The 10,177-nt window shown below is 31.6% G+C and overlaps 1 long non-coding RNA gene across 1 annotated transcript; it reads right to left on the bottom strand.

Moving 5' to 3' along the window:
• Positions 1-780: 780 nt before the first annotated feature.
• Positions 781-9,299, bottom strand: LOC129976714 (uncharacterized). The gene is made up of 4 exons (XR_008785179.1): positions 9,215-9,299; positions 8,692-8,751; positions 1,006-1,096; positions 781-857 (listed from the first exon to the last, which is right to left on the bottom strand). It is a non-coding gene; the product is annotated as an uncharacterized LOC129976714 (long non-coding RNA).
• Positions 9,300-10,177: the final 878 nt, after the last annotated feature.

The raw sequence follows: 10,177 nt of genomic DNA, 5'->3' as shown, positions 1-10,177 counted from the left end.
TTTTATCACGCAAAATGCTATTATCACAAATTCGTCAAGGACATGTTGTAGGCGTCGGATACTTTCTGTGCCTTCAGTGCAAATGGCACGCATATCTGCGAATCATCTGATAGGACAAGTGGTTAAGAATTTTAATGATGTTGGCAATCAGAAGGCAACTCCACCCTGCCCGAAGATAAGTCGTACTCCTTAAATGATATACTTAATGATACCTTTAAATAATTACGCATCTTAAATGCTATTCTATTTACTAAATGGCTTAGAAGTGAAATTCATTTTCCAAACATTATCTTAAAATATTTACCATCTCGCTGCCTTTTTTGATGCCAGCATAAATAGTATTCTGTATGAAACGGAGAAGGCAAGCCTGCTGTTGGCAGATCATCGTAATGCTATAAAGAAAATATTTACGAGTAAGTTAAGGGGCATATATAAAGCAAAATGGAAAGTTACATATATAAAATATAATCAAACGTTTATGTTATATAATTTACCTCTGGAATTTGGGCCATCATTTTTATCATTAGTTATTGGTTACCAGCAATTTACATTGTTGATTTCCAACATCTCTTGTCAATCAATCGAAGGATATGTAGTGAAGGCAATTGCTTTGTTTGCAGATTACAGCAGATCTATAAAAAAACACCAATGAATGATACGTATTATGTGATTAATAAATACCCATCAAATGGGGAAAAATCATTTTAAGAATGCAAAGAGACAAATGTTATATTCCCAGCTTGATATCAGGATTTATCATTCATTAAAATATAGGAACTCACCAATTTGACTTGGACTTCTTAGAAGGTAGTCGACATTCTGATAGACGAGAAATGGGTTGTCCCATTAACTAAAAACTGACAATATGGATCACAAGGCTTATTATACACAAATTAATACCTTACAAAATGAGATTTTAAATACATAACCATATATTCACGTTATATAGTTACGAAATTGAATATTCATTTGATAAGACAAAGGAATTATGTTGCAGTTACTTACAGAATACCATCCTGGAAGATGTATTACCCAAGTTAAGGCAGAATCTGAGGCGGCACTCTTCTTACAGATGAAAATGGGTGTCATGTCCTGACTGAAAAGTTTAATTGAAAGAGGAAAACGCTGAAATATATTATTCAAACACCAAGCGCAGATGAAATCAAAGAGTTGACGGATGTTTGACAACGCAATCAATTTAAATGAGGTAAAGCACATTAGAGAAGGTTTCACAACTCAAAACTTTCTTATTACGATTATTTCAGAAAATTGTTTTCTATTATTTAAGTAGAATTCTAGAACTAGAATGCTGGCAATACAAAAATGGAAAATAAGGTTTCCAAACAAAGCTTAAAAATAAAACCCCCAAAAATCTTCAAGTCAAATCCGTAGATATTGTAGACACCGTTTGCTAAAAGGATGATTGATCTACTACCTTTTATATAATTCCGATTAAAAGCACAGCAAGTATTGTTTTACCTCTAGTGAATCTTCTTCAGCTAAGCTTTGCTTTAAATCTTTGGCAACGAAATTAAATTTTTTCCCTTTAAAATTATCCTTTTCTACATCAAAACCACTAATACACTTTCGATTTTCAGTCCACTTGAAATCAACGATTTAAAGGTTAAGGATATTTTGTTGCAAGTACATATCGAAGTTAAGTGAACACAATTCTTAACTCCAATTGCCTTTTATCACTCTAATTAGAATTCATTTATATTCTTTCTATTGTTTTCATACTTCGGCAATGTGTTAGGAATTGATTTAAGGTTTTTCTTATCTGTCACATTGGACAACAACGAGCAAGAACACATAAAATAGCTATCCTCGCTTCATAAAGCAAGTTCTATAAAACAATATTTCAGTACCTCATTATATTTTAGATTTAATTTTTGGAAACCTTTGGATAGTTCATAACATTTTCAAACAATATAATTCACACTTGAAAACGAAAGGAGATGAAATTATTGGACAAGAATGCCCTTGGAAAAGGAAATGGAATCGCGAATAAATGAAAATTGATACATCCTATTAGTTTTGTGTATTAGTTTGTGTTAGTGGATACAGAAATAAAATCTTTTAAAGATCCTTTAAAAACTTAAACTATTTCCCTTTGTAAGATTTATCTTTATTAAGTTTTAAACCATGTTTAGTGGTGTATTTTAATCTTGCATATGCATATCAATATTAGGCAAAACTGTTCAACTTCAATGTTTCCATTACCTACATGTTTCCATAACTTTCATTTCTTAGTCATTTTGACTATTGTCGGTCTATATCCATTACTTTATATCTTATTACTACCTATTTCTTATCTGTTTTCACTTTCTAGCTCTACTCTGATATAATGCAAACATAATCGAAGTTTTGAGGCCCTCTTTCAATACATGTCACTATTCTAAACTCCGATTATGCTATTTTTAACAATTAATGATTATATAATATAAACTGAAAAAAAATAAGATGGTTAAATTTCTAAATGTAATTTGCACGGAGTTCATTTTTCGAGTAGAAAATTACATTATAAATTTACAATTTTGTACGAGACAGAAATATTAATATATTCTTTTATGACCAATTTCCATTTAGAGAGTTGAGTTAAAACGTAGTTTCAGTGGAGTGCAATAGGTTTCATTCTAGAAGAGAGCAGCAATCGGGAAATGTAGAAAACTGAAAAGAGGATGTTTAATATCTTCATTAGAGATTTAGTCCTTTTTCAAATAAGAGAATTTAATGTAAGAGATTATTTCTTTCATGTTTTGAACTATCTAGGTAAAATTTCTTGAGAAACATTCGATTTGTAGATTGTAAATATTGAAAATAAGAATTGTTGAAAAAATTTTAATCTCTCTCGGAATTAATATTTAGTATAAAGAGAATTGAACTGTGAAGAGACAATGTGTCCATTACAAATTGCCAAATTTACATGTTATCCCGAATCGGAATAAGTCGATGAAATTTTATAACTATTTACCAAAATTGTAGGATTAAAATTAACTACTTTTTTTAAATATTAAATTTTTAGAAAATGGTACAAATTTTTGTATCGCACTGGAAACCATAGAATTTTTAAAAAAATCAAACTTCAATGCATTGAAATAATAATTTCGTATCTCTTCTTCCCGCCACAAAATTTTAACATGAATAGAACTAAAGTTAGCTCAAATTTGAATTTAAAAATTCCGTTTCTCGAATTTCTATCAAACTGCATAGAAGTGAACTATTAAATTGCGTCATGCTTCAATGAACCGATTCCAATTTTCTAAGAAGCAAAAATTCCATTTGATTGATCAAGATATATTTTTAACTAAATATTTATATGTCTGTTGAATTACATAAAATTGTTACATAAAAAATATCAAAAATCAACCACTTTTAAAAATACGAAAATTCTTCGCTTATAAATGTAAGCAAAATATGAATAAAGCAAAAAATTAATTTTTATTTGACAGCAAAATTGGGATTGCTTGTCATTTAAATCGTTCGGGGTTCAAAATTGTGAAAACTCAAAACGTTGGGGTGTTTCCATATTGAAAGCTTGAAAGACTAAATCGCAGAATTTCTAGTCCCATTTCAAACACTTGATTAGAACAGATAACCGAAAGAATTCTAATTACCTTTAATCTTCCAAAATACATCTCTCAAGGACGAATTGAATGATTACAAATTAAAAGTCTTCATATGGAACAAAAGCCAAATATTTGAAAGAAATACCGAAAGAAGCAAACTACCTCAAAAAAATTAATACCAAAACTTTTGTTAATCTCCAGTTTTGTTTCCAAGACTTCTCAACTTTATATATAATGTATCAAAAATGAACTATAATAAAATTCCTCAAAGCTATAGTACTAATTTGATATATAATACGTTATAAATAGTTGTTATTCTACTTACGTTTTGCTGTAATGTTTAACATCGTCACTTCAAACGTTTACTATAGAATACCGCACCATTTCTGGCTCCGATTATTTAATCCCCATTCTTCAGTTGCTTTCCAATATCCTTTCCCACTCTTCCACACATTAACATCAGCGACAGTTCATTATGCTCCCATTTTTCACCACCACATATTCAAGTCCAACATCTTAATGTCTAGAAAGATTACCACTTTCCAAGATCCGCATCAGTATGAATTTATTATTACAGCAGAACAATAAACAATTACTGGACTGCACCCATTATCCAGAAGCAAGACGATCCGACTCTGCATTCACCGACACAGACATAACCCACACACACACAAGCCACCGACCGCCAACTCACCGACACAGACATAACCCACACACACACACAAGCCACCGACCGCCAACTCACCGACACAGACATAACCCACACACACACACAAGCCACCGACCGCCAACTCACTGACACAGACATAACCCACACACACACAAGCCACCGACCGCCAACTCACTGACACAGACATAACCCAGGCACACACACAAGCCACCGACCGCCAACTCACTGACACAGACATAACCCACACACACAAGCCACCGACCGCCAACTCACTGACACAGACATAACCCAGGCACACACACAAGCCACCGACCGCCAACTCACTGACACAGACATAACCCACACACACAAGCCACCGACCGCCAACTCACTGACACAGACATAACCCACACACACAAGCCACCGACCGCCAACTCACTGACACAGACATAACCCACACACACAAGCCACCGACCGCCAACTCACTGACACAGACATAACCCACACACACAAGCCACCGACCGCCAACTCACTGACACAGACATAACCCACACACACAAGCCACCGACCGCCCACTCACTGACACAGACATAACCCACACACACAAGCCACCGACCGCCAACTCACTGACACAGACATAACCCACACACGAGCCACCGACTCCCGGCACTCGTTACCCAAACATGCTAATTCAATGAACTTCACTCATTATCACACACACACACACACACCAATTTGCTTCACTCGTCACATGCAAGTCACTGAGTCGCTGCAGTTCACTCATTACCCACACGCAAGCCACCATCTGCGAACTCACTATGCTCGTTTCCCACATCCACATACAAGCAACTGATTAGCTGCACTCATTACCCCCATACGGAAGCCACCTACTCCCAGCCTCATTACCCACTGGTTGCCAATTCACGCCGTCATTAACCCTATTGAAACCACCCACTGCTAATTCACTGAGCTCATAAGGCTATCGACTGCCTACTCATTTACCTGATCACAAGGCACAAATTATCAACTCACTGCTACCGCCACAAATTATCAACGCTTACAGCCCTCATTCAGACTACGAACTACCGAAACATCGGACTTTTTACTCATACTGTTATCAGTGCATGACATGTTGCAATCAAACTTTCACTGCATACATTAAAGCGTCATGCTGCATTTTACGTTCGAATGTACCGTCTTGCAATTAAAAGTCTTAAAACACCCCAACTCATTGAAACTAATTTATACTCAATATTTTCGCGCATTCATTATTCAAATATCTACGGATTTAAAACTGAACTTTTCCCAAGATGTTGGAATAAAGTTTGTTATAGATTAAAAACGACCACGCGTTTTGCCCTTTATAAATTATGTTTAGTTTGATTGGATGATTTAACTTGAGAATGTGCTTTTAGTTAAGACAGATAATACACATACACAAGCCACAATCTTCTAGAATTAATTCATTTCAGATTATTACGGTTCAAAGTCAGTAATTTCATATTAAATGTACTTGAAAAATGCTAGTTTTGAAAATGAAGTCAAAATACAAATAGATTACTAAAACGATTTTTTTAATTTATTATATATTCACTTTAAAAATTAGAATTATAATACAAACCATAAAAATTTTATCAAATGAAGAATTAATGTTACCAGGATCTGTATGATATATTAATATCGTCAGGTAAGAATTTATTGGAAGCACATAAGAAGTATTATGTAAACTTGAAGTTACCCCATTGATAATCGTGTAAAGACATTGTCAAAAGTTTTGGAATTTTTACAAATCTGTGATGTTACAGTTAATTATCCTGATTTAGAGTGACAGAGAAAAAAAAATTAGCACATCCTAGAATATAGTGAATTTCAAACTTTTCAAAATCTTTCTCCGAAGTTGGAACTTTAATCATTTTTCTAAAATTCTAATTTATTGTAAATTTTCAGTGACAAATGTATACTACATTATTATAAATTCAGCTTTACGAACTGTTAACTATGACGATATTATTTTTGAAATGAGTTTGCAAATTTCGAATTTATAATCCATTTAATAATTTTGGACATCCTTTAGGAATTATAACATTACTCTAGTATATCTCGCTATTTAAGCTTTACAAGTCTTCATTTAATCGAACTATCAATAATAAAACGTCTCGCTTTCCCTTTCGACATTTAGAATTGGGAAGCACTTGAAAAATCAACCATAAATCGAATACATGTTAGTGGTATGAAATAGACAATTACTTACAAATATTGTAAGCCATTTCCATTAATATTGCTTAAATATTAATTTTCCAAAAAAAACTACTCAGAATGAAATAAACTACCCTAAAATGCGAGATTTGAAATAATTTATATTACATAACTATTTCTTACATCAAAGTATAATATGTACTGAAGTCATGGGTGAAATTTGTTCATATTTGAATCGCCTGAAAACGCAGGAAATCAAGAGGGGGACTCCGAGAACAATTTTAGTTTTCGAAGAGAATTAAATTTTCAATTTGGAATACTTTCAAGTTAAAATATTTGGCAAAAATTGGAATAATAGATGGAAGATGATCTGATCACGTACTTGATATTTCAAATTTGATTACGGAATCTATGGCAACGAATAAGAATTTTAGATACTGGATAGTTTATTGAAAAATAATTTCGGAAATTCTTTTCGGGCTTTGGTTATTAATTTAATTTGAAGCTTTGAACTATTCAACCATAAGAAAGATTAAACTATTTGAAAGCTCTGAGGATTCGTTATAATTTCAATTTATGATATTCTTACGGAATACAGAATATTCAAAAGAAGTAGCTCCAAGAGGCGAGGACTATAAAATTATGAGAATTTATTACCTGATGCAGTCCAATGCGACAGATGGAGAAAAAAAAAATTCTTTCAATACAATGTCAACATTCTTTATGGTAAATTAGATCTAGTACTAGATAGTGTAACGGTAACTTTCAAAAATGCAACTTTCTGAAGCTTGAATTATATATGGCAGGAGATTCCATAAAATTCCTATGACTATACGGATGTTGAAGGAAAAGGATGCAGGATTCTTTTTTTTTTCACCTGAAATCATCTTTATCTGCAAGATATAGCCTAGTTAGAAAGAAAAGTACTTTTAGTGAACTTAGAAACTAGAATTCATTATTTCCATAAACTCCTTTTTTTAATCTGAGATGCAATTCTACAGAAAATAAAACTTATTAAAAATGTTAAATTTTACCTTGTCGAGTGGTAAAATTGTTTACTGGAACGATATCTAGCAAATAATTTTGAGGCTAATATCTAAAGCATATATTCCTTACGTAACTATCCTTTTTTGCCGTTCGGGCTGACAGTTTAAGTCGTCAAATGATGTCCACTAATGTCATTATTGCGCCGAGTCTTTTGATGGTTAATCTGAGCTAGGGAACATAAGGGTTTAGATAATGCATTCAATAAAAGTTGTCTTTTGAAAAATGCATTCTATATGTAAAATGATTTATGATCCTTCCTTTTCTTGAAAGAAAAGGGATTTTTTTAGAAACTTATGCATTATTTAATTCCATGACAATTTAAATTGATATTTTATCTGGGGCATTCAGTTAGAGGATTTGGAACTCAAGATATAAAATGTACATTATATACCCATAACCACGCTGTCTCTAAACTCTTATCGATGATGAACACAACAATCAATAAAAGGACATTAAGTTGTAATGTTTTCATATAATGTAGTCACAAGGCAATGCAATATCATTTAAACACGATTAAATATTGTACCACATGATGTGTTGCAATACGATTCACATTGTTGTGTTTAACAGAAAGCTGGTTCAATTTTTTAAATAAACGAAATACTATCTTAAAATAGCATTTTTCAGGTTTTCACTCTAATTATAAAGTCAAAATATCATCTGAAATTCCACTTTGATAAAGAACACAGAATATCCACATATTTAAAGAGGAACAAATATTGAATAAATAAAAAAAAGTCGATGAAAAATACACATTCACCTTATAATAAGTAAATATAAACAGAAAATTTCGACCGATAAAACAATTACATTACAAATAGAAATAATCATTGATTGAATTTAAAGTTTTGAAAGGAGAAAGTAATTTAACATTTATATATTTTTAAAACTTATTTATTAAGTGATAATCAAATGTCATTACAAAAAAAAAAAACCTATAATCCCTTTTGTGATTGCATTTTTGTTCCAAATAGATATTGTCAAAGCTATTGCAAAAAAAAAACAACCTATAATCCCTTTTGTGATTGCATTTTTGTTCCAAATAGATATTGTCAAAGCTATTGCAAAAAAAAAAAAAAAAAAAAAAAAAAAAAAAAAAAAGATTATGCACGTTTATTTATGCCAAATCATATTAAACCTCTAGATCATATTGATTTACTACCATGGTCAATCGTGACAATGCCTTAACTTGAGACAATTCCATATTAAACTAATAAGTGATACACTTACTGCAAATTATAAATCTCTATCATAACCACTGGGGAAAAAGCAAGTCTTGAATTCCAAATTCTGAAAAAAAAATGTTGAATATATTTCCAGGAATATTGATAAGTTTCAGACATTTGCAATTTGAAAATATACAGTTTCCTATATTTGGTGAAGTTTGCGCATTGTAGATTATTTTTGAAAAATTTTGTAATTGTATTTGGAAATGTTTCAGAAAATTATAAAAACAAGTTTCAAAAATATTAAATTAACAAAGAGGCCTAAAATATTTTCTATTATTCAAGAAAACTTTAGTGTTTAGAAAATTCGCATGTTTGTGAATAAAGTAATATATTAAGCAGTACATTCAATATTTCTTTAAAATAAAAATCTTCGCACTTATGGTAATTTTATTCAGAACTGTGTGCCAAGATAATAAACATGATGTAAAGGTTCAAATTGTTAGAAAATACAGGAGTGACTGGTTTAAAAAAATAGTCTTAAAAGAATTAAATGGATCAATTAAGATATTTTCGCATTATATTACCTCGGAATTCCAATTCCTTTCCATATATGGTTATCTTCAATATTGCTTCTTCATAGAAGAATTCAGTTTCATCGTGTCGCCAAATGAAATCTGAGAAAGTCAAAAAAATACGAATTAAAACAATTTGCATATTAATCCATCTGACGTATGCTTCTAAGTTACAGCTATGCTATCATGCACTGTTGAGATCAGCATCATCCGTGTACTGTAATTCTCGGCTGCTCACAGCTATAATAAAGAATGGAATTATTATTTTGATAAATATTCTAGAAGAATGGAATCTGAATTCTGTCGATGCTGTGCATACATACATTTTAAACAATCTTATTTATAAACTATTCTAGAAACGAAAATACGAAGGTTTTCCAATTTGAATTAAAACTGTTAGCCATGGCAAAGAATTTAAATGGTATTATACAAATTATTAAATGTACAGATAATTATGGATTATATTTAAAATCAGTATTTACTTGTGATGAAGCTGAACAAAAGATTACCATTTAGTAAAATATATTTTGAAGAAATTTCATTCATAATTCCATTCTTGCATGGAAGAGGCATTTTTCTATTTTTAAATTAAAAATCGCGCTAAAATTTGTAATGACTTCCTTACAAATGTCCTTAAGGTATTGAATATCTTGTACAGTCTCGCTGCGAGTTATAGTTAACTGTTTGGCACGCGGATCTGTGAATCTTGCCAGCTCAAGTTGTTAAGAATTTTACTCGATGTAGATAATCAGAAGGCAACTTCGTCCTGCCTAAAGATAGGAGGTACTCATTAAATAGGGTACTCGACAGCTTTAAATACATAAGTTTGTTATTCGCTTTGCAAAAGGATTTACAAGTGAAATTCTTTGAAAAACATTATCATAAATTGGATATTTACCATTTTCTCTGCTGTCTTCGATGACATCCTTAAATAATATACTTTCTTGGTATCAGTATAAAGAATAGTATCAATCC

The sequence above is a fragment of the Argiope bruennichi genome, chromosome 7, assembly GCF_947563725.1.
Source record: "Argiope bruennichi chromosome 7, qqArgBrue1.1, whole genome shotgun sequence".
NCBI classification, from domain to species: domain Eukaryota; kingdom Metazoa; phylum Arthropoda; class Arachnida; order Araneae; family Araneidae; genus Argiope; species Argiope bruennichi.
This window is presented reverse-complemented; position numbering and strand designations above follow the sequence as displayed.